Genomic DNA, 26,311 nt, shown 5'->3' on the forward strand with positions numbered 1-26,311 from the left:
CTTCCAAAACATTCCAGCCTGCTTTGGAGAAACCTGTTTAACTTCATCCAAGAAATCTGCTTATCTTGAGGGAAAGAAAGTTGGCTTGTCCCTGATGTGCTAAATAGCCATTATCCTCCCAATACAGTCTGTACTCCCCTAGGGTACTACTTCCTTATGGGAATATCTGGCTTGCACACTAACCTATTCTTTATATTGAAGCTAACTGTTAGAGACCCTCCAGTGCTTAAAATTACCACCCCTCCAGTAGACTGTTTCTCTGAAAAGAACACCCAGAAACCAACCAAATGAAGCAAGCACAGAATCACAGACTACTTGGGATAACTCCCAGGAGGGATAACCGGCTCACTTTTCATGGGTATTCTGTGAATGAAATTCCCACAACAAAGGTAATACAACAAAAAAGAGGTCCAAAAGGGGTCTCTGACCTTAGCAGACCCCATCGATGGCAAAACTTCTGCTATAGCAGCTCAGAAAACCACTTAAATTTGAAGTCCTTAGCCAGAGTTTTCATGGATAATCATATAACCCTTGATTTCTTCTTAGCTGGCCAAGAAGGAGTTTGTATTTAGCAGCGCTTGTCACCATAGTCACATACTTCAGGGCCGGTAGAGCATACTACAGAGCCAGTAGAACATGAGTAAACTGAAAAGAGAAAAGCCTCCTGGCTCCCTAAAAACAGACTCAGCTGGATTCTGGGGCATGTGTTCATTGCCAGGACTTTATAATTTGGGCCTCTGGCTTCAAGACTTTTTACAAAGATGGATAATCATTTTGTTTCTGGTAATTACTTCTTTTGCACTTGGTCGATGTATCCTGTCCACAGCCCCAGTTTCTGCACAGCCATTGTCATATTGTATGATTCAACAAATCCTACAACAGAAAGTGTAATTAACCCAACTACAGACCACATCCTCCAGATCAGCATAAATTTAGCAATAGTGAAAATCTGAATACCATAGATTAATGGTCCTGTGGCCTGACTTTGTCTGCCCTTGACCAAATGGAGGACTCAGAAAATAAATCTAGGGTGCCAGGGAACTGATCTGACACAGGTAACTAAGCCTCAGTGTTGTCACAAGCTGGCCTGGCATTCACCATCATCCCTCAGTATTCTGCTATTGAGCATAAACAATCTCACAGAACACCAACATCACACAAGGTCTTTCTGTGACTGAAGAAACAAGACATGACAAGACCAGTTCATAATCTTGCCTAAGCACATACAAAAACAACGTTACTGTGAAAATCAAACACCTCCCTTTTCCAGTTAATTTGATTGCTGCTTTTTAAAATCAATTATAACTCTACCATCACTGTGGTTTTTTTTTTTTTCACTGTCACCTAGGCTGGAGTGCAGTGGCACAATCATGGCTTACTGCAGCCTCGACTTTGTCGGCTCCAGTGATCCTCTCACCTCAGCCTCCTGAGTAGCTGGAACCACAGGCGCGTGCCACCATGCTCAGCTAATTTTTTTTTTTTTTTTTTTTCGGTAGAGATGGAGTTTCGCCATGGTCCCCAGGCTGGTCCTGAACTCCTGGGCTTAAGCAATCCACCCGCCTTGGCCTCCCAAAGTGCTGGGGTTACAGGCATGAGCCACTGTGCCAAGCCCATCACTGTATTCTTTTCTTCTAGATAAAATTTGTTAAGATGCCCAATCATGGAATTACTCCCTCGTCTTGACAGCATCCAATTCACAGAAAAGCAATGGCCTTTTAAACTTTCCCCCTAAAATCACCTAACACAAGGCAAATCCTATTAACTCCTAATAACATCCCGATACGGAGGTATCTCATGATCTCCCGTGGTGTGTGTTCTCCCTTGTTGCAATGAATAGTGAAACCAACACTTTGTTGCTAGAGAACATTGACACGTTAAACTAAAGGAAGCGATTACGTAAGTTCTAGTTTTACGCTAGTTTTTATTTTTATCTTTTTTTAGGCATAAGGTCTTACTATGTTGCCCAGGCTGGACCCAAACTCTTAGGCTGAAGCAATCCTCCCGCCTCAGCCTCTTGTGTAGCTGGGACTACAGGCACATGCCTACACACAGCTTGCCAGTTTTTAACTTCCCATGAGGGGAATGCGTTCCTAGTTACCAAAATCCTGGTTTCCGTCCTGAAGCACAGTACCTCCTGATCAAAGGTTTACTGAGTACTTTCTAGGTTCCAGGCACTGTGCTAGGAAACAGGAATGTTGTCTGCTGGTACCAACCTACTATGGCCAAGCAAGTGCTCCTGGCAATGTTTCCCTCTAGTAGCAGCAGGTATTAAGATGCTGCTGCCAAAAGGAGCTGAGGGTCCTGAGAATGGGAAAAGATAGGTGGAGGCCCATACGGAGCATGAGACCTACCCATATACTTTGAACAGAGGATCCTATACCTGGGACTCATGGTGCAGGTTCCTGGCTATCAATCCCCATAGCAGGACTGCACCAGATGAGTGCATAAAAACGCCAGACAACTCAAAATGGAGCAGATTCCCGCTGCCCCACATCTAACTTACCCACAGGCCCAAGAGAATGCTCAGACTGGACTTGCCCTTCTCATGGTGCAGCCCTTTCTTCATCTAGGAGCCAAAAGGCAATGAAAGAAGGAGCAATTATGCCCTCCTTTCCTCCTCCTACATCCATTGTTATTGCTGCCACCTTCTCCTCCTCCTCCTTTTGCTTCTCTTCCTCCCATCCTTGTCTTTCTTCTTCTTTTCTCTCTTTGTTTCTGGATAAACAAAGATGATAGACGAAAAAACCTGTCAATTATAGAAAAAATATCTTAACTGAGGTTTGAGAAGGCAAGCATAAGACAAAGGGCAGACATCAGGAAAAAGTGAAGGAACTGGTCATTAAAACCATAAAACACTGTAACATGTGCACACTGCTACAGAGTCTGCATTTGCTATGTTCCCATGTATCCCCCATTGCTCATGCTTTTATTTGATTAAGTTTCCTGATCAAATGTCAGAGGTCTTCTCTGACCATCCAGTCTAAGATATGAAACAGCAGGCATACCCCACATACTCCACCATTCTGCAACCCATGACTCTGCTTTATTCTTACACCTATTATTAGCTGACATTACATATGTTTGTCTACATTCTGTCTCCACCCACTAGAATGTAAGTGTCATGAAAGCAGGGAGCTTGTCTTTTTCACTTTAGCTGTAACACCTGGAATAATGCCTGATATATAGTTGCCCTCAATGTTCAGTGAATAAATACATAAATGCCCTTTTGGTACTCCTCTCACAAAAGAGATTTAAAGAGAAAAAGAGGCATTCTCCCCGATTTTACCTTAAATGTCTGGAAAATCCAGGCAGTTTGAGGGCTCGAAGACTTTGGTGGTGGTGCCCAGAGATTTCCCAAGGCAGCTTGGACATCCACAGAAGAACATAAGGTCTGTCAGGCAAGAGCAGAAACACCTATAGAGGCTAATGGAGGAATTAGTGCTTCAGAGATAAAACCACACAGGAGAAACCGCAGTTGTGCCCAGCAGAGGCCAGTGTACCTGCGGGAGAGGCTGTCCACTGCTGGAGTGGTGACATTGCCCATCACCCATCATGTGACTGTTGGCTGGGCTGCTTGGGGACATTCTGTATGATGGACTGTGTTAAGGACTGGATGTTTGGGTCGCCTCAAAACTCAGGTTGGCCAGGCACAGTGGCTCACACCTGTAATCTCAACACTTTGGGAGGCTGAGGTGGGGGGATCACCTGAGGTCAAGAGTACAAGACCAGCCTGGCCAACATGGCGAAACCCCATCTCTACTAAAAACACAAAAATTAGCCAGATGTGGTGGCGTGCACCTGTAATCCCAGCTACTGGGGGGCTGAGGTAGGAGAATTGCTTGAACCCGGGAGGCGGAGGTTACAGTGAGCAGAGATCGCACCGCTGCACTCCAGCCTGAGCAACAGAGCAACACTCCATTTCAAAAACAAAACAAAAGAAAAACCTCATATGTGGAAGGCCTAACCCCCAGTGTAATGGTATTTGTAGGTGGGACCTTTCTGAGATAATTAGATATAGATGAGGTCATAAAGGTAGAGTCCCAATGATGGGATTAGTGCCCTTTTAAGAAGAGGAGACAGAGATTGCTCTTTCTTTACCATGTAAAGACACAGCAAGAGGGTAGCCATCTACAAGCCAGGAAGGGGGCCCTCGCCAGACACTGAGTCTGCTAGTGCCCTGATCTTATACTTCCCAGCCTCCAGAGCTATGAGAAATGAATGTTTAAGCCACCCAGTCTAAGGTATTTTGTTATGGCAGCCTATGTTGACTACAACAAACTGACAACTCCCAGAAATACCTGAAGGCAGGTCTGACATTCATCTGGTGTGCACGAATGCTGTTCTGGTTGTTAAAATACTGAGATATGGCCGGGCGCAGTGGCTCAAGCCTGTAATCCCAGCACTTTGGGAGGCCGAGGCGGGCGGATCACAAGGTCAGGAGATCGAGACCATCCTGGCTAACTCAGTGAAACCCCATCTCTACTAAAAATACAAAAAATTAGCCAGACGTGGTGGTGGGCGCCTGTAGTCCCAGCTACTCGGGAGGCTGAGACAGGAGAATGGCGTGAACTCGGGAGGCAGAGCTTGTAGTGAGCCGAGATCGTGCCACTGCGCTCCAGCCTGGACGACAAAGCGAGACTCCGTCTCAAAAAAAAAAAAAAATACTGTGATACTTTCATATTCATTGGTAAATAGCCAATGCCCCAAGCACCCTTCCCCCTTCACTCCCATTACCTTCTGCTACCCAGACCTCCCCAGGATCCAAAAACTAAAGGATTAATGCCTGGTACAGCTTGAGCCCCTGTTTTGATTGGTCCATGCACTTGTCATTCCAGGTGCTAAATATTTTTAATATCACCACTACCTGGAGTAACGGAGAAATGAGGCCCTATTTGAAGAAGAACCAGAACCAATGAACCGGAAGATTACTTTTTTTTTTTTTTTGGAGATGGAGTCTCGCTTTGTCACCCAGGCTGGAGTGCAGTGGTATGATCTCAGCTCACTGCACCCTCCACCTCCCAGGTTCAAGCGATTTTCCTGCTCTGCCTCCTGAGTAGCTGGGATTACAGGTGTGTGCCACCACCCCTGGATAATTTTTGTGTTTTTAGTAGAGACGGAGTTTCACTATGTTGGCCAAGCTGGTCTCAAACTCCTGACCTCATGATCTGCCCACCTCAGCCTCACAAAGTGCTAGGATTAAAGGCATGAGCCACCATGCCCGGCCAAGAGGTTACTATTAACATAGACTTACCTGAAGCCAGAATGCAGGTTCTGGTGACATTTTTTAATTTGTAAAAACATTATGGTCTGGGCGCTGTGGCTCACGCCTATAATCCCAACACTGTGGGAGGCCCAGGCGGGTGGATCACCTGAGGTCAGGCATTTGAGACCAGCCTGGCCAACATGGCAAAACCCTTCCTCTACTAAAAATACAAACATTAGCGGGGCATGTGGCACATGCCTATAATCCCAGCTACTCGGGGGGCTGAGACAGGAGAATTGCTTGAACCCGGCAGGCAGAGGTTGCAGTGAACAGAGATTGTGCCATTGCACTCCAGTCTGGGCAACAGAAAAAGACTGCGTCTGAAAAAACAAAAAAAACAAAACAAAACAAAACAAAAATGAAACTCCAGCTTGCTGGAGCTGTGCTAAGGGCAACAACCCAGGGAAGGAGTCTCTGAGGACCCTTGAACATGGACCAGCATGGCAGTGACAGGAGTCATCAAACTGAGCCTACTACCTGTGAAAGATGAAGCTCAGGGGGCCACTGGGAACTGCAGAGTCAGCTGGCTGTCTCTTATCAAAAGATTCTGCTTTCAAACAAATGCCTTGAAGGTTCAGGATTTTTTTTTTAATGGGAAAAGAGAGTGTAGAGGTAAATAACCTGAGAAAGTCAGGTTCTAACAGCTATCCAGGTTACATCTCTCCATAACCCCTTTCCAATCCTAAGGCTCTACCTTGTCACCATGGCAGGTCCAGGTCTGTCCTAAGTCTCCAGTGGCATTTACTTGTGAAAATAAACAAAGACTAATCAAATGAGAACAAGCAAAGGATATTTATCCTGAACTTGCTATAGCAAGGGAGTCAGCACTGTTTTGTGTTTTGGCAGACTCAAAGGCAGGCAGAGGAGTGGGAAAATCTTATAGTGAAGAAGAAAGGAAGGCTTCAGGTGTGCCCTGATTGGAGGCCGTTGGCTAGGAAACCGTTGGAGGGCTAACTGGAAACTAGGCATCTTACAGGAGTTGTTAGGGGGGAATATCTGGTTTTCTCTGGTTAGTCCTAAGTTGCAAGCAAAGACAAAAATTAGGGAAGCTGTCAAGTTATTAAAGTCCTAGCCATTTGGGGCTGATTATTATAAGGATTACTGTTTGGCTTCTTAGATTGTTATTAGAGACAGCAATCTGGCTTCCTACAAGTCTGCCATAGCAGGCTAGCTTCCTGGACTGGTTATTGTAGATATGGGTTGATTTCCTGGGAAGATTACTACTGGTTGTGGGTCAAAGTTCTGCTTTTTAAAAATAGAGACAGGATCTTGCTCTGTTACCCAGGCTGGACTGCAGTGGCATGATCGTAGCTCACTGCAGCCGCAAACTCCTGGACTCAAGCAATCCTCCCACCTTGACCTCCCAAAGGGCTGAGATTAAAAGCATGAGCCACCACATGCAGCTAAGGATTCTATTCTTATATATGATCTGGCTGTTACTAGTTTGTATATTCAGTCAAATACACAAATACTCAACAAATATTTATTAAGTAGCTACTAAATTCCAGTCACTTTGCCAGATGCTAGAGTAACAGAAATTAAATGACATCTTCCCTGCTTTCAGGATTTACAGTCTCATGGGGAGACATAGACAGAGTTGCCCCTTAGAAATCAGTGACCAGGTTTGCTTACACTGGATTCCTAGAATATCTCCCTGGAGGCAACCCTGGGAATATTTTTCATGAAGCCAGTAATAAAATAATTTTCTTAGTCTGTTCAGACTGTTATAACAAAATACCATAGACTAGGTAGCTTATAAATGACAGATGTTTATTTCTCACAGTTCTGGAAGCTGGAAAGTCCAAGATCAAGGTACCATCAGATTCAGTGTCTAACAAGGGCCCGCTTCTTCATAGACAGTCATCTTCTCACTCTACTCTTACATGGCGAGGGAGGGAGGGAACTCTCTTAGGCTTTTTAAAATAAGGGCACTAATCACTTTCTGATACAATCATCTTGGAGTTAGGATTTCAACATATGAATTTTGGAGGAACACAAATATTCAGACCATAGTAATTATGAATTGAGGAATGTCAGCAATCCTTATAATAAAAATATCTTATGCCTGGTTATTAAAATGTCACTTTAATTGCTGCTGTTCTCTATAGTGTATGAACCAAGATTGGGATTGGTTGATATGGCAGAGCCATTACTCTCATTGAATGAATTGTTTACCTGAGGTTCCTGCTGTGATTGGATGCAGGAATGACTTTATACCAAGATAATTCTTCACCAAGGTATAAAGTTAGGTATAGGTAGGGTAGTAATTAGATCAGCTGGTGCAGACAATCCCAGTGTCTACATCTGAAAATACTTAAGCCATCCAGCAGCTCTTATATTGCAAGTGGACAGTCTGAATGCCAAACTGATGTCTCCTGAGGCATAGCCTTCCAGAGAGTAAACAGGAATCATTCTTAAAACACATCATCCTTTAAACAAATAGTTGTGTTTCTGAACTACACCAATATGTCACTATATCTTTTAACCCATCCTCTTTAGAAACCAAAGCACACAATGATGTGGAGGAGGACTGTGGTAGAGGAAGGGAGGTCAGAGTAAGGAGGTTGCAACCTCAGATGATGAGTGACAGGATGTGGATAGTGGCACGGACAAGAAAGATGAAAACACAAACTGAAAAGAAACTGCCAGAGAGATAGGAAGAGAACACACAAAGAGTGGTATTAAGTGTCTTAAGTCTATTTTGTGCTGCTATAACAGAATACCACAGACTAGGTTATTTATAAAGAAAAGAGATTTATTTTGTTCACTTTTGTAGAGGCTGGGAAGTCCAAGAGCATAGTGCTAGCACCTGGTGAGGGTCATCCCAAAGAGGATGCACGGAAGGCAGAGGCAAGTGCATGAGGCAGAGAGAGGAAATTAGGCTGAACTCATTGTTTTATCAGAAAGCCACTCCCAAGATAACTAACCCACTCCTACAATAATGGCATTAATCCATTCGTGAGGTTCTGGAAGCTGGGAAGCCCAAGATCAAGGCACTGGCAGTTTCAGTGTCTAATGAGGGCCTACTTCCTCATAGATAGCCATCTTCTCACTCCACTCTTACATGGCAGAAGGAGTGATGGTGAAGCTTCAAGGTCTCACCTCTTAATACTGTTATTTTTTATGTGTAAGAGATCTGAATATGTTAGTATGCTGAGGAGACAGACCCAAAGGAAGGAAAGAGATTGAAGGTAGAAAACAGGGAGAATTAATAAAAGCAGAGAAAATGAATGACTCAGGTGGAGGGATTACTCTTAAATGGGAGAAGTCTGTGGCTTTCTCATACAGCAGAAAAAAGATAGGAGCCAGGCCACAAGCATCTCTTACCTGGACCACTGCCACTCTCTCTGTTGGTCTCCTGCTTTCTATTCTTGCCCTTACAACCCATTCTCCATTCAGTGACCTAAGTGAGCTCTCAGAATATATATGGATTCATCTTCTGCTGTTACTTAAATATCCTCCAATGCTCCCTGTTATGTTCAGAATAAACTCTAAATTCCTTAGCTTCCCCTGTGTGCTTGGCCTCTGACCACTTCTCCACCCTAATTCAGCACTTCTCTCCCTCTTGCTCAATAACCCTAGTCTCATTGGCCTCCTTTCTGTTTTTCAAAGCTGAGACCTTCCCTGCCTCAAGACTTTGCACTTGGTCCCTCAGGCTTGAACATTTTTCTTTCAGCTATTCTCTGAGCTCATAATTCAGACTTCAGCTTAACTTATCTCATGTAAGCTGCCCCTAGTTACTCATCATGATATTCTCTTCATAGCACATTTAGCACCCTGGGTTCATTTAACTTTTTTTTTTTTTTTTTTTTTTTTGAGACAGAGTCTCGCTCTGTCGCCCAGGCTGGAGTGCAGTGGCCGGATCTCAGCTCACTGCAAGCTCCGCCTCCCGGGTTTACGCCATTCTCCTGCCTCAGCCTCCCTAGTAGCTGGGATTACAGGCGTCCGCCACCTCGCCCGGCTAGTTTTTTGTATTTTTTTAGTAGAGACGGGGTTTCACCGTGTTAGCCAGGATGGTCTCAATCTCCTGACCTCGTGATCCGCCCGTCTCCGCCTCCCAAAGTGCTGGGATTACAGGCTTGAGCCACCGCGCCCGGCTAACTTTTTTTTTTTTTAGAATGTCTGTTTTTTTCCACTAGAATATAAGCCACAAGGGGATCTTCATTCTTCTTCTTCTTCTTCTTCTTTTTTTTTTTTTTTTTTTTTTTTTTTACCAAGTTATCCCTGATGGCTGGCATATTATCAGAATTCAGAAAATATGTTTTAAGTGAATGAATAAGTTGGTAAAAGTGATGAAGGTAGCCAGAGGATTGATCCAAGATCAGGAGTTGCAGAACAAGTGCAATAGCAGACCAAGAGCAAGAGAAGGGTTAAAGTGATTTAACAGGGAGTCTGGAATAGACATCTGCAATATTTTTAGTTGCTCTTCTCATTTCCCATTGAATAGCACTACTGGGATACAGTGCTCCCTGACCCACTACAGAAGGGTCATCCCTCTACCTGTCACCTAACAGCCAAGGCGGGGACACGTGACCTAGATTCACCCATTTGGATATTCCCATCCGTCTGGGGCCAGTAGCATTGGCATCACCTGGGAGCCTTAGAAATACAGAATCTCAGGGCCCACCCAGATGTACTGAATCTGCATTTTAACAAGATCCCACATGATTCATACATATTAAAGTGTGAAAAGCACTGGCTTAGAACACATTCATACTGGTGGAGTTGAGAGTCCAGCAGTGGCAACAGCAAAAGGAGCAAGGAGACATATGCTTATCAACTAGTTCTTATGGCATGCTTAGTCATGGGTCCTGCTCCCTGCCCATCCTTGGTTCTACCAAGACTACTTGGTCCACCAGCTACTCACACAATGCTGTATAATAAACAATCATAAAATCTCAGGGACCTATAATAAAAAGCATTGTTTCTTGCTCATACACAAGCCAGTTACCTGGGGATATCTGTTTCAGGTTGCAGTGTACAAGCTGGCTGGGATATCTTTACCAGTCTTTCATTCTTCTGAGACTAGCAGGTTACCCAGAGAATGCTTCTTTTATGATGGAGATCAGAAGCTCTCAGGATGAGTGGAAACACGAATGCCTCTAAGGCTACAGGCATACTGTCTTTTCCTCCAGTGCTTCAATGTCCACAGAAAATCACGTGGGAAAATCCAGCACCATATTTCTCCCAGGGAAGTTGATGGAGGATAGGAAATAAATATTTACCGAATGACAAACCTAACACATGCCACCCCTTTCTCAAGCCTGTTTTCCAACTTTCCCACTGGTTCTTGAAACCCGTTAATATGCTTTCAGTATGTTCCTTTTCTGCTGAAGTTAGCCAGAGTCAGTTTCTATCACTTGAACTCTAAAACTCTCACTGATTCACAGGAGGAAGTCCAAGTCAAATAAGGAAGGAGGTAGAGCCCAGGGACGCAGCTGTCAGACCTTGGAGAAGGAGCACTTGGAGACTAGAGTGCACAAGATGGCTCGAAAGGGATTCAGGATGAATGGAGAGAGAGGAGATTTTGACCAGAGACTAAAATACTGGAGTTGAAATGGCTCAAGGTATGGCTACAGGAATGAGTTTCTGAAACAAGTCTCCCATGTGGTTATGAAAACTCTTAGGATTCTCCAGCAATACACACCAATAGGCTGTATAGATATAGATATATGGATTTATGAAAGGAGATTTACTAGAATTGGCTCGTGTGCTTATGGAGGCTGATGAGTTCCACAACAGACCACCTCCATGTTGGAGACCCTGGGATGCTGGTAGCATAGCTCAGTCCAAGTCCAAAGGCCTCAGAACCAGGGAAGCTGACGGTATACCTCTCAGTCTGAGGTGTAAGATCTGAGATCCTAGAGGACTGCTAGTATAAGTTCTGGAGTCCAAAGGCTGGAAAACCTGGAGTTCTATTGTCCAAGGACAGGAGTGGAAGAGTGTATCCCCGCTCAAGCAGATAGATAGATACATTAGCCTTTCCTCTGTTTTTGTTCTCTCAGGACCCCTGGCCAATTAGATGGTACTTGCCCACATTGAGGGCAGATCTTCTTCACCTAGTCTACTCAGATTCATACTTTAATCATTTCTGGAAACAACCTCACAGATATACCCCCAAAATAATGCTTTACCAATTTTCTAGGCATTCCTTAATCTACTCAAGGTGACACCTAAGATTAACCATCACAGATGGGGATGAAGTCTGGATTAGCAAGGTGAGTCAAATGCCACATTCTACCGGCACACTATACAGATAAGTGACAGGAGGGTCATATGGTTATCAAAGGGATAGGAAGGAAGAGAAGAGTAAGGTTTTTTGAGTGCTAGGCACTATAATGGGTATTTTACAATCATCGCTTCCTGTAATCTTCACAAAAATTGTCCAATGTATTTTACAGGTGAGGAAACCAAGGCTCATATTAAGTGAAATAATTTGCCCAATGTAACCCAGCCAGTAAAAGGGGGTGCAGTGGAGATTCAAGTCTAGTCTGACTACAAAGTCTGTGCAGCTTCCCATTAAACCATACAGTGTAAAAGCTTCCAGTGGGTCAGTGGGAGCAGGCAAGTCTAAGTGTTGGTTCTGTTGTATAAGAAGAAGAACATGGGAACATGTCAACCTGCCCTGCAGAGATTGCAAGGACATTTGTGTCCTCAGGGGCAAGAGAGGTGTCAATTAAGGATGGGATGAGGTGAAAGGCTATTTAGGCAGGGAAGTTTGCCTTCAATTGCAACATAAGTTTGGAGAAGGGAGGTCACCAGTGGAAGATAAGCCCAAGAGAGAGACTTGCAGAAATAGGGAGATGAAAGCCCTACAGTGAGAGGAAATGGGGGGAGCTTGCATTTTTATGTGCTGAAGATGAAGAAATGTAGAGGCATGGAACTGGTTTGCATCAAAGACCAAGACCATTCTCTACAGGGGAGCAAGAGTGATCCCACTAAATCATTAAACAGAGCATTTCATGTCTCTATTCAAAATGCTACAAGGGTTTTCAACCACAGTCACAATAAAATCCAGAGTCCTAACCAAAGCCTAGAGGAGCCTACATGATCTGGCTTCCATTGTAATACCTCCAGATCCAAACTCTTACTCATGCCCCTTGCTTACACCACTCCAGCCATGCTGGCTTCCTCACTGTTCCTCAACGTGCAGAGCACACTGCCACCTCAGGGCCCTTGCGTGGGCTGTTCTCACTGCCTGGAACACAGTCCAGAGTCTCTGCCCTACTAGAGGCCTTCTGTGATAACCCAACATCCCCACACCCTTGCCCATGTTTTATTTTTCTTCTTAGCACTTATTACCACCCAAATTTATTTATTTAGTTATTGTTTGTCTCGCTTCCCACCATGAGAACCCAAGCTCCATGAGAAGCAATTTTTTGCTTTTTGTTTGATTGTTTGTTTGTTTTAGAAAATGATGTTTATTTTCCACCAGACTTATTTCCATGTTGCTTAAGAGCCTGTGGAAGAACAGCTTTAAGCCCACTCGGTGGTTGTTCCTATGTGTTCAGTGGCCTGAGCAGTGGGAGCTGCAGACCAGTCTTCTGTGGCAGCCTGAGCGCTCCAGTCTTCAGTAGGCAACTGCTGAATAGGCACAGAGGGCACTTGCACGCCTTCAGACCAGCCTGCAACCTCAGGCTGAGCAGCAGTGAACTCAAGAGCTACCTGAAATTCCTCCTTGGTCACAGCTTTTTCAGCAGCAGCCTGCTCTTCTCAATCTCTTCAGGATCTCTGTAGAAGTAGAGATCAGGCATGACCTCCCATGGTTGTTCATGGGAGATGGTGTCACCCATGCTCAGAACTTCCTGGGCCAGCCTCCACCACATCAGACCCACTGAGTGAGCTCTCTTCTTGCAAGGAATGCCAGTGTCTACATAGTGCAAAGAAGAATCTGTGTTACACAGAACAATGATAGGTAGGTTAACATAAGATGCCTCTGAGAGGCTGGTGGTCAGCCCTGGGATCAGTAAACAACCAAAGATGTGGCTCTCAGAAGGCTGCCAGTGGATCTGGTTAGTGAAAGTTTCAGAAATGAAGTGACTGGCAATTGGAATGGCTCCTGTGGCAGCAGCAAACTTCAGCATGGCCTGCTGGCCAAGATTCCTGGAGGATATGACACTGACATCAGTAGGGTTTTCAATGGCACGAGCTGCCAGCAGAAGCCTCTCCCAGGTCTTCTTCAGATTTATGATGTAGATGCCATCGCTTTTCCTTTTATAGATGTGCTGTTCCATTTGGAAGTCAAGGTTGGTACCATCTAAATGGCTTCCTGCTGCAAGGAACTCGATGACATCCTCCTCTTTCATTTGCAGAACATTAAGGACTCCAGACTTTGTGAACATTTTCCTTTAAGTTATGATGGCAATCCAGAACAACACTGTATGGACCCCTCTCTAGGTAGTGTGAAAAGGGATTTGGTGTGTTTTTTGTACTACTGCATGCCTAGTCCCTAAAACAGCCTCTGGCATATAAGGAGGTACTTGGTTAACATTGTCAAAAGAAATAAATGAACTTCAAATTGAACTGGCTGGTCAAAACATTCTGAATAGAACACTGGAATAAATGTGGTTTCACTGGAGCTGATATAGATATCTGCCTATTGGAGAACTTTTAATTTCCTCTCCCAGCTGACCCCTGGGGGCATTAGGTGGGCAGAAAGTGAAGGGCATCTCCAGGTGCTTGAGTGGGTGGAGGGGAAGCTGATTATAACCTGCCATTGACTCCTGGTGGCGAAGTCTCCCTTAGGATGAGTCATTTCCACTAAGGGCTAAGTTGCTCCATTAATAGCTTCATTTTTATAAGGCTTTTACAATAGAAAAAATTATAAAAGTTAATATATGGCATATGTAGAGAGAAATCTTGTGGGTTTTTGTTTTTGTTTTTGTTTTTTGGTGTTTGTTTGTTGTTTGTTTTTTGAGACGGAGTCTCACTCTATCTCCCAGGCTGGAGTGCAGTGGCACTATCCCATCTCACTACAACCTCTGCCTCCCAGTTTCAAGTGATTCTCCTGCCTCAGCCTCCCACATAGCTGGGATTACAGGCACCTGTCACTACTCCCAGCTAATTTTTGTATTTTTAGTAGAGACTAAAATAGGGGTTTCATCATGTTAGCCAGGCTGGTCTCGAACTCCTGACCTCAGGTGATCCGCCTGCCTCAGCCTCCCAAAGTGCTGGGATTACAGGCATGAGCCAGGGATCTTGTTTTATATATCTATATGTGTATGTATATATTTGTGTGTGTATAGCTAGATAGGCAGCTAGATAGACATAATATATTTAGTATATGATGAACCAGTGAGCACAACATGAAATATGCAATAAGTTCCCATTCCTGTGAGTCCAAAATTGCTGTCTCATCCATGATGTAATGGGACCCCATGATCTCAACTCACTTATCTTCTCAACAGTTGTTGCTATCATAGCACTGGCTCACAGCTGGATGCTCTTCTCAGCAATTGCATACATAACAGGTCATAGTGAGCTCAAATTTAGTGAAAGGAAGTTCATATTTTTTAGTTCATATATGGCATCCATCCCTGCCACCAGGGCCACTTTGTTAAGGTGCCCATTTGAGCAGGCTCTGGGGTTATTGTAGGCACCTGCTCCCAAGTTCCCTAGAACTTTTGGAATTTCTCCACTGGGTCCTATGAGCTATTCATTTCTTTGCCCCAGTTAGAAATTGGAGTGTAATTGCCTCTTGTCTTATCTTGGCCTGATAATCAAAATACACCATATTTCTTTGAGGGCCTTTTGCTTAGAACACACTCTCAGGTACCAATTTCTGTTCCAATTAGCCTTCTTTGGTTATAAGCAATAGAATTACTCCTCTGGTCAACTTAATTTTAAAAAAAAATTATTTGATGCCGGGCGCAGTGGCTCACGCTTGTAATCCCAGCACTTTGGGAGGCCGAGGCAGGTGGATCACCTGAGGTCGGGAGTTCAAGACCAGCCTGACCAACGTGGAGAAACCCTGTCTCTACTAAAAATACAAAATTAGCCGGGGTGGCGGCACATGCCTGTAATCCCAGCTACTCGGGAGGCTGAGGCAGGAGAATCGCTTGAACCCGGGAGGCGGAGGTTGCGGTGAGCCGAGATCGCGCCATTGCACTCCAGCCTGGGCAAAAAGAGCGAAACTCTGTCTCAAAAAAAAAAAAAATTATTTGAAAGATGTGCTCTAGCTCCCACATGAAATCAGAGTACCCAGTCATCTCACAGAATTGTGAAAGCTAATAAATTGTTGTTTTAACCATTAAATTTTTAGGTGGTTTTTTATATAGCATCAGATAACAAAAACATCTGCCTTATATAAAACAGTAGAAAGATACAAGGAATATTAAAATGTATAATTGAAAATATTTATATATGTGTAATTACATATGCATATGCATAATTTGAGGAATCATAAGATAGCTCCTAAAGTCCTCATTTCTGCAGCTGGGCACAAGTTACAGAACATTACTGAAATGCTATCATGTCAACATCATGTTCCCTTTTTCTCAGCCTGTGTCTCAGCCAGTTGAGCCATTTTATCCATGGAGTGGTCCAAACCATAGGGGTACTGTAGTCTCCCACTAGATTTTATTACTGGATATGCCATTCTTAGGGAGTGTTCCAGAGGCTCACTTGTATTCAGATATATTTTTTCCTCACTCAGTTTTGTAGCAGTATTCCTATTTCGCTTTGATAATCTGGATCAATTACTCCAGCCAAATGGTAATCCCCGTTTGGGCCTGTTAATTCAGGTGCATGAGGAATACAAAATGATCAGGTGATAGTTTCAGTTTCCCATTCAGTGGAGCCCTTCTTTTGTCCAATGATGGAAACATTAATTATTTGGGTACAGAAACCTCTAAATCAATAGAGCCAAAAATGGAAAGAACAGGAAGCAAACATTTAGTAAGTTGTCCTAGTCCATTTTTCCTGCTGTAACAGAATACCACATACTGGATAATTTTTAAGGAAGAGAAATGTATTTGACTCATGGTTCTGGAGACTGGGAAGTCCAAGAGCAAGGTGCCAGCATCTGGTGAGGGTCTTCCCATGCTGGAAGGCATCATATGATGAGGAGACATGCATGCAAGAGGCAGAGAGGGATGGAGGCTGAACTTCACGTTTTTAACGGGAGCCCACTCTCATAATTAACCCTCTCCTGCAATAATGGCATTAATCCCTTAATGAGGGTAGAGCTTTCATGGACTAATTGCCTCTTAAAGGCAACTGCCTAAATCACCTCTTTAATTGCTAAAATGTATTTAACAATTAAATTTCCAGCTTGTGAACTTTTGGGGGACACATTTGAACTATAGCATGGGCCATTAGACACAATATTTTAAAATAACACTACCACTTTCACCCCGTTGGTTCCCAGATCCATGAATTCTGACTGTAGGAGAAACAGCACCATATATTATTAACAGTTACTTGTTCAGACTTTTGCAACACCCACTCCCCTCGCCTGACTTCCCCAGTTGTCTTCCACCTGGCTCAGTACCTGAGTCTAATAGGCCATTTAACCATTCTATATACTCAGTTGTTTCTGGGTAATGAGGCAAGTGATAAGATCAGCAATTTCTGCATGTGCCAGCCCATTGCCTTGCTTCTTTCTTAGCCAGAAACAATGTTGTACAGAATACCATGACCAGGAATAAGGTATCCAGTAATTTCAAGGATGGCATTTGTAACAGAAGCATTTTGGGTAAGCAAGCAAGACAAATACATATTTAGAATAAATGTCTATTCTAGTATGGGCAATACGTTGACAGGGATCCAATAAAATCAACCTGCCACCAGTTGGCTGACTGATCTTCTTAGATTATGATGCTATATTAGGTGTTTACCATTGGTTTTTGCTGCTGAAAGATTGGGCGCTCAGCAGTAGTGGAAGCTAGGTCGGTCTTGATGATAAGAGACCACAGAATTGAGCCCAAGCATAGCCTCCATCTCTGCTGTCATAGCCACTTAGTTCATAAACTCATTGTGCAAGCTGGGCAAAAAGGCTGACTGAAACCCAGAGCAGCTAATCTCATCTGCTCAATTACTGAGAGTGTCATCCTCTGTGGAGGTTTTCTGGTGAGCTTTCATGTTTTACACAAATATCCTCACATTCTGAAACCACACCTCCTTCTCAGACACCCTTGTCCCCTGCCCTCTGGAGCTGCTTCTCCTGAGTCTCTTGTCTGGCTGGCCAATTAACCACTGCTTATTAATTGCTGTACACTCATACTTCTCCTTCTAGGCACAGAGAAAATAGAATGTACTAATATAAGTTCTGCCCATTGGGCAGATTTCCCTTCACCACTGTCTTTAAGGCCCACTCTGAGCAGGGCTCTAATGCTGCTGAGTTCATTTCTTGCTACTGACAGAATATTGTCTGGTGCCAGCTGTAAACTAGGCTAAGGGTTTTCCTCTTCAGTCAGCTGGCCACAAGGAACAACCCAAGAGTCCAAAGTGTGGCTTGAGGGATAGGTGGATATGCAATAGAAGTAGAGAACTAGGTGAATTACTCTGAAATGGATCCAAAAAGCAAGATGAATTTGTGGATACATACAGGAATGACTAGATAATGTGCAAAAAAACAAATATAAGAATATGGGGCCGGGCGCGGTGGCTCAAGCCTGTAATCCCAGCACTTTGGGAGGCCGAGACGGGCGGATCACGAGGTCAGGAGATCGAGACCATCCTGGCTAACACAATGAAACCCCGTCTCTACTAAAAATACAAAAAAATTAGCCGGGCGAGGTGGCGGGCGCCTGTAGTCCCAGCTACTCGGGAGGCTGAGGCAGGAGAATGGCGTAAACCCGGGAGGCAGAGCTTGCAGTGAGCCGAGATAGCGCCACTGCACTCCAGCCTGGGCGACAGAGCGAGACTCCGTCTCAAAAAAAAAAAAAAAAAAAAAAAAAAAGAATATGGGCCAGGCACGGTGACTCACACCTGTAATCCCAGCACTTTGGGAGGCCGAGCCAGGAGGATCACCTGAGGTCAGGAGTTTGAGACCAGCCTGGCCAACATCTCTACTAAAAATATAAAACATTAGATGGATGTGGTGGCGAACACCTGTAATCTCAGGTATTCTGGAGGCTGAGACAAGAGAATCGCTTGAACCCAGGAGGCAGAGGTTGCAGTGAGCCAAGATCGTGCTATTGCACTCCAGCCTCGACAACAGAGCAAGACTTCGTCTCTCTCTCTCTCTCTAAATATGTATATATATATGAATATGTTAATGGTAGAATCTAGGTGGTAGGTATATGGATGCTCACTGGACAAGTCTTTTTTTCTGTATGTTTAAAAATTTCTATAGAATGTCAAAAATAAGTGCACTGTAAATACTGAACAACCCCTATTCATTCAACTGAATTGTGCCTCTTAGAGCTGTTCAAGCCCAATTTTATACATACTACTTCTGCTTGATGATGAACTTCTGCTAGGCATACTCTATGTCAGGGCATGGTAAATCGGATAATACCCAGTTTATGCTGATAATGCAGATCTCATGGTTATTTAGTGTACTATATTCAGATGCTCAGTCTCTATCAGCCTCTAGCAAGCCACAGCCTCGAAAGGAGAATAGTGATTTTCCTAATAGAATTTTATTTTGCTCCAAAAATCCTAAGGGGCTATGCTGTGATTCTTCTATCTAGGTTTTTTGCAAGCTTTATACATCACCCCAATCTGCCACAAATACTTCAAAGACTATTTCATACTTTGGGTCATAAAAGCTGGGTGCCAAGCAGCTTCAACAAGGCAGAATTTCTCTTATTCTGCAGTTCATTGAAGTCTGGCCCCCTTACAGTTTGCTTAGTCAACGGGCTAAAGTAAAGGTTACTCAGTAAATGCAGCATATGTTGCCTCAAAAATCCAGAATAATCTGCCACGCATTGTACCTTTTTCTTAAAGGTAGGAATGCAGGGTGTTTTTCATTTTACAACTTGTTTTTCATTTTGAAGGTGTCAGCTAATGTTCCCCAGGACATTAGATTCCCAAACATTTCCATGAGGGAACACATTGGAATTCTTGTGGGATTTCACAACCACCTTTCAGCAGGCATGTATCTCATCAGGGAGTTGAGAATACCTACTATTTCCTGCTCTCAGGTCCTATCAGAATGAATGTCATTAATATATTGGATCAAAGTAATATCCAGTAATATGGTGAGATACTAATATCCATAGGAACCAAATTATGACCACCTTGAGCCAAGAAAATAGAGATAAATAAGTGACCCTTCCAGGTAAAAACAATTGCCTCTAGTATTATCTGCTTATTCGGAGATAGAAAAAAAGGCAATTTCAACCTTCCAGGTATGAGGCGCTGGGTTAATTTTTCTCCAGGAAAGAGAATCAGCAACTCTAATTAAAATTACTATCTCATTAAACTTGTAAACAGGTGAGGGAAATGGAGATGTGGTAAGAATCACTACTTATAAGTATTTCAAGTGTTTGATGGTACCTCATCACTGTAATTCCAAAGGGATATGATATTGTCTTTAGTTTATAACTTCAGTAGGAAGAGGAATCTCCATGTACTTACATTTGACCCTTTCTACCATAATAGACATGATTCCATGGGTCAGAGAACAATGTTTATTTTTCTACCAGTAGCTGAATATTTCTACTTCCACTATGAACTCTAGAACTAGGAAAATAAACACAGGATGGATATAAGACTCACTGGGCCACTGTGAGAAGAATGCTAGCCCAAACTTCTTCACTTAGCTCTCATAAGTCCCACCCTGAATGGGGGACGACGGTGGAATTCAGTTTTCTCAGGGATTAAGTTTGCTTCGGACCCAGTAGCTAATCATTCTTAAGAGATCTGGATGTTTGTCTTCCCTGGGGCTCAGTTTCCATAGTAAATAGGCCTGAGTCTTCTTGGGAAAGAGGAAGAATAAGAGTTGTGTATATCTAAGTTACCACCGGGTTCCTCCCCAGGATTCCTGATCTCTCCTTCATTCAATGGGTGCTAGGTCATTAAACTGACTCAGAAATGGAAAAAGGGTGAGAGAACATGACTCTTCATTGGGATAGCTTAAGTCAGGACTCTTTCCATACATGTAAAAAATTTTTTTCTTCTAGCTTTACAGTTGAGTAGAATCTTAGTGGGCTCTCTATGTATTTTGGCCATGAGTACCTCAGGTTAGCCACCATCAAAGTTTCCTATGGGTCAGACAATTCTGAGAACCACTGTATCCCTGATACCTATTGTGTAGCCATGCTGCCTTTCTCCACTGGTTAAGTGCTACTTCATGGTCTCTGCCACTGTGGGATAGGGTCATTCCACCAAAATCCAGGTATACATTTCTATAGCAAAATCCCTCATCCAACTTTTCCTTCTCCATTTCCACTTTTTTACATTTGTACTTTTCCATGTCATGGTGAAAGAAATATTCTCTGAGCCTTCTTGGGTAATTTAATTTGGGAGTAAGTGAGTGACAAATCCACATTTGATAAATCCACTCCAAAATTTCAAAAACTTATATCTTTTGATTTCCTTTTTTTTTTTTTTTTTTTTTTGAGACAGAGTTATGCTCTTGTTGCCCGGGCAGTGGCTCAATCTCAGCTCACTGCAACCCGGGCAGTGGCTCAATCTCAGCTCACTGCAACCTCCACCTCCTGGGTTCAAGTGACTCTCCTGCCTCAGCCTCCTGAGTAGCTGGGATTACAGGCGCCAGCCACCATGCCCAGCTAATTTTTTGTATTTTTAGTAGAGACAGGGTTTCACCATGTTGGCCAGGCTGGTCTCAGACTCCTGACCTCAGGTGATCCACCTGCCTCAGCCTCCCAAAGTGCTAGGATTACAGGTGTGAGCCGCCATGCCCAGCCGATTTCTTTATATCATACTTTGGTGTGTTTCTGGTATGAGTTTCTGGAATCCCAGTTTCATATCACATAGGCCACACCAAGTTTTAATTGAATCAAACAAGCAATTATATCCTGTAAAATTAAATAAATTCGGGCCAATGTAAAAGTGTGTCCCTAATCTCTTAGACTTCATGTACATGTACATATTACCCATGTCTTGTCAAAATAAATCAGCAAAACCTTGCAATTATTTTGCTAAGGCTTAACTTTTGATTGGTCTCCTGGGGCACAGGACAATATGACTGATTGTATGTTTCAGTACAATGATCAGGGATAGGAGGGGGATGATGAGAATTGTCATCTACTAACAAGAAAACTATCTTAGGTGAGATCACAAGAAGGGCTTCAAGTGGACAGGAACAGGCGTATAAGATGGGGTAGGGTAAGGGCAAGAGGGCTTCTGCTATCAAGAGAAACTCAGTGGGGTTTGAGGTACTTGGTATCCGCAAATCTTCCCAAATTTCCCCACATTCTCATGGTGCCATCCTTTCCCAATTGATGCCCTAAATTTTACCTAAAAGATCAGGCAGGACTATGAGTTCAATCTATATTGATCCAGCAACCTCAGTCATGTAGGACTACATGAAGAGATTATTTCAGATCAGTCATAGGAGGAATTCCCTGGTTCTCTAACCATGTCTTCAGGCAAGAATTTAAAACCCTGAGGCTTTAATTTTCTTTCCTTAAGCACAATTAGAAATAGCCCACCCAAGTCACAACCTTTATATTCCTATGGCTTTCACATGGTCTGTCACAGCAGCTACTTTGACTGCCAAGGCATTATCTTCAATATGTATTTCACTTCAGGTATCCACAGATGATAACTGAAGTAATGGTTCACCACTGTGTACCATGCACTGCCAGCCACCATTCTCTGATGTCAAACAGATTGTCACAGCTTTCAACAAAGGCAAATAACCAATCCACCTCCCCATTTCACTGAAGCACTGTTTACTGCAATCACATTTGGTATGGGTCAAGGGCACTTGTTTTAACCAACAGAATCTACTGTAGCATGTTTTAATGAACAGAGATTTGTTCCAGGATATTATCTTAATAATTTCCAGGGAATTTGGGTGATGATGCAGCCAGGAGAAACACCCATTCCCACCATGGAGGGTCCCAGTGGAAATCCCACACCACTACTTTTTTTTTTTTTTTTTTTTTTTTTTGAGACGGAGTCTCTCTCTGTCGCCCAGGCTGGAGTGCAGTGGCCCGATCTCAGCTCACTGCAAGCTCCGCCTCCCGGGTTCACGCCATTCTCCTGCCTCAGCCTCCCGAGTAGCTGGGACTACAGGCGCCCGCCACCTCGCCCGGCTAGTTTTTTTGTATTTTTCAGTAGAGACGGGGTTTCACCGGGTTAGCAAGGATGGTCTCGATCTCCTGACCTCGTGCTCCGCCCGTCTCGGCCTCCCAAAGTGCTGGGATTACAGGCTTGAGCCACCACGCCCGGCCTCCCACACCACTACTTTTTACAGACATGAATGAGATTAAGGACAAGCCAGTAGGGAGAAACTTCACTACACCTTCCACGCAAAAGAGTCAAATGCTTCAGTGACTTATCACATAACTCACTTCTAGCATCTAAGTCCTGCACAAGTGCCACTTCCTTGGCTGAACTAATGGGAGTCTGGGGTTTTGCTTTTTTAGCTTTACGCCCGCTCTTCTTTGGGAAACTGTGCTAGCAGGGGGATGCCATGGATGTTGAATGCACCAATCTCCATTCCTACAACAATCAGAAACACATTTTTCTCACTAAATATACTCCTAGGAGTCTCTCTCACAGAAACAAAAGCAATCACTTATATGGATCTGTATAAGGATGTTTATTACAGATGCTTTTGTAGTGGCAAAAAATCTACAAAGGCCAACACTAAGAACATGGTTGAACTAATCACAGACCATGCACATCTCTGAATATTATGAAAAATAGGGAAATAGAGTTCTATGAGTTGGAGGGATTTCCGCAGGATGTTGTTGACAGAGAAAATCAAGATGAAGAAAAGTGTATACAATGTGATCTTTTGTTAAGAAAGAAAGAAAGAAAGAAAGAAAGAAAGAAAGAAAGAAAGAAAGAAAGAAAGAAAGAAAGAAAGAAAGAAAGGAAAGGAGGGAGGGAGGGAGGGAGGGAGGGAGGGAGGGAGGGAGGGAGGGAGGGAGGGGAGGGGAGGGGAGGGAGGGGAGGGGAGGGGAGGGGAGGGGAGGGGAGGGGAGGGGAGGGGAGGGGAGGGGAGGGGAGGGGGGAGGGGAGGGGAGGGGGAGGGAAGGGAAGGGAAGGGAAGGGAAGGGAAGGGAAGGGAAGGGAAGGGAAGGGAAGGGAAGGGAAGGGAAGGGAAGAATAGGAAAGGAAAAAAACAGGCTGGGTATGGTGGCTCATGCCTGTAATCCTAGCACTTTGAGAGGCCAAAGCAGACGGATCACCTGAGGTCAGAAGTCTGAGACCAGCCTAGCCAACATGGTGAAACCCCATCTCTACTAAAAATACAAAAATTAGCTGGGCATGGTGACGCATGCCTGTAGTCCCAGCTACTTGGGAGGCTGAGGCAGGAGAATCACTTGAACCCGGAGGTGGAGGTTTCAGTGAGCTGAGATTGTGCCACTGCACTCTAGCCTGGCCAACAGAGTGAGACTCCATCCCCCAAAATTAGAAAACAACAATAATAAATTTAAAAAAATTTAAAAAACAGAAAACCATATATAATGCTTATAGGCAAGTATGATTAGATACATATAATAAAAATTATAGAAAAATGTGCACTAGGTTTAGAACATGGATTATCTGCGGAGATAAAGGGTGAAATATGCATAAGGTAAGGCAGAAGTACACCCAGGCGGTAAAAGAAAGGAAAGAAGATTACATTTGAAAATTATGGGCCGGGCGCGGTGGCTCAAGCCTGTAATCCCAGCACTTTGGGAGGCCAAGACGGGCGGATCGCGAGGTCAGGAGATCGAGACCATCCTGGCTAACACGGTGAAACCCCGTCTCTACTGAAAAATACGAAAAACTAGCGGGCGAGGTGGCGGGCGCCTGTAGTCCCAGCTACTCGGGAGGCTGAGGCAGGAGAATGGCGTGAACCCAGGAGGCGGAGCTTGCAGTGAGCTGAGATCCAGTCACTGCACTCCAGCCAGGGCGGCAGAGCGAGACTCCGTCTCAAAAAAAAAAAAAAAAGAAAAAAGAAAATTATGTGGCATATTCTGGGAAAGTGGCAATGGCAGCAACCACATAGTTTTTCAATCTTTGCAAATCTCTACATAAAAACAGCAGAACTAGATTGCAAAACCAAAGCACGGCCGGGCGTGGTGGCTCAAGCCTGTAATCCCAGCACTTTGGGAGGCCAAGACGGGCGGATCACGAGGTCAGGAGATCAAGACCATCCTGGCTAACACCGTGAAACCCCGTCTCTACTAAAAAAATACAAAAAAACTAGCCGGGCGTGGTGGCGGGCGCCTGTAGTCCCAGCTACTCGGGAGGCTGAGGCAGGAGAATGGCGTGAACCCGGGAGGCGGAGCAGCCTGGGCCACATAGCAAGACTCGGTCTCAAAATAAACAAACAAACAAACAAAAAAACTAAAGCACATGGAAAATATTTACAACTAGTATTGCCAGATTTAGCAAAGAAAAATACAGGATGCTCAGTTAAGTGTGAATTTTAAATAAATACTAAATAATTTTTTACTGGATGTGTGTCTCAGATATTACATGCAAATAGAAACGCTAGACTTAAAGAGGGAGGGGAACAGAGCCAGAAAATCCCAGAAAGCAAACCACCATATTTTTTAACACTACACGAAAGCAACAGAAGAGGGAGCTCTGTGAAATTAGAAAAGCCCCTTGGAATTCCACCTTATTTTTTTGAAGTCCAGGGAAACTGATTTCACACAAAAACAAAAACACAGTAGTATCAAGGTCAAATCACATGAAAATTATAATAAGAAAAAAGAAAATGGGGAGCTGAATAACATCCCAAAGATAATGAAAGTATGCCAAAAAGATGTGCCCACAAAATAACGAAAAATTATAACCTATTATTTCAAGATGAGCTAAGAGACATTAATAACAACCTAACTCAGAATCAGGAAGCCTCAGAAACGAGGTGACACAGCTCAAGAAAGAATAAGAATAAGAAGAGGAGAAAATAATTTCACAAATGAACACTAAACTAGAAAGAATACAAGTAAGTAAATGCAACAAGTACCTGTAGAGAAATTTCTAGAAAGTAAAAAAAAAAGGAAAACTTTTTAAATCGAAAAGAAATGAACAGAGATCAAAAGGAAAAGAGAAAGGTAAAGGAAATTAAACACACAGGTAATAGAAATTCCTATAAAAGAAAACCAAAGCAAGGGCATGGGATAAATATTAAACTCTATACATTTATTTTTTAAAAAACACATTTTCCTGAAAATAAAAAAGATTCTTAATTGCATATTGAAAGAGCACACCACATAGCTGATAGTATTTTCCCAGAACAATCAACACCACAGTATATTGCAATTTTAAATCCTGCTGGAAACAATATCTGTGCACTTAAATATGTATGCTTATGTGTTTGCACCACATATGATAAAATAAAGGTTTTCAAATACAATATTATATAAAGAAGATAGAGAAACTAAAATTGATTGGTTACAAAATAAAATGTTATTGCTCTATTCTGTGGGATAAAAATTAAGATCTTTCAAACACAGCTTAATCTCTACTTTTAGGAAAACATGAAATTATAAAAGTGGGATTTTACTTGTAAGATTTTCCTTTGTTTTGCTCTATTTGCAGCATCCACATAAATTCCCACAAGGATAACTGGCTTGAAATTTTAAACATTTATTTTCTTTTATAGAATTTTAGATATTATAACACTTGCAAATTTAATCCAAGCATATGTTTTGTTGTTGTTTTGTTTGTTTGTTTGTTGAGACAGAGTCTTACTCTGTTGCCCAGGCAGCAGTGCAGTGGCTCACTGCAACCTCCGCCTCCCAGATTCAAGCGATTCTCCTGCCTCAGCCTCCCAAGTAGCTGGGATTACAGGGGCGCGCCACTACACCCAGCTAATTTTTGCATTTTTAGTAGAGGCAGGGTTTCACCATGTAGGCCAGGCTGGTCTCGAACTCCTGACATCAGGTGATCTGCCTGCCTCGACCTCCTAAAGTTCTGGGATTACAAGCTTGAACCACTGCTCCCGGCCGCATATGTTTT

General features: G+C 43.4%; 2 protein-coding genes and 1 pseudogene across 2 annotated transcripts in view; 2 read left to right on the forward strand and 1 right to left on the reverse strand.

The window, feature by feature from the left end:
- SFXN5 (sideroflexin 5) overlaps positions 1–26,311 on the forward strand; it is a 616,301-nt gene that overhangs the window by 167,838 nt on the left and 422,152 nt on the right. The window lies entirely within an intron of this gene.
- The window catches only part of PRADC1 (protease associated domain containing 1), a 174,426-nt gene that overhangs the window by 18,809 nt on the left and 129,306 nt on the right, over positions 1–26,311 (forward strand). The gene's annotated exons all lie outside the window — the stretch shown is intronic.
- On the reverse strand, positions 12,703–13,784 carry LOC126934060 (40S ribosomal protein SA-like; annotated as a pseudogene).

Source organism: Macaca thibetana, chromosome 13 (genome assembly GCF_024542745.1).
Source record: "Macaca thibetana thibetana isolate TM-01 chromosome 13, ASM2454274v1, whole genome shotgun sequence".
NCBI classification, from domain to species: Eukaryota; Metazoa; Chordata; class Mammalia; order Primates; family Cercopithecidae; genus Macaca; species Macaca thibetana.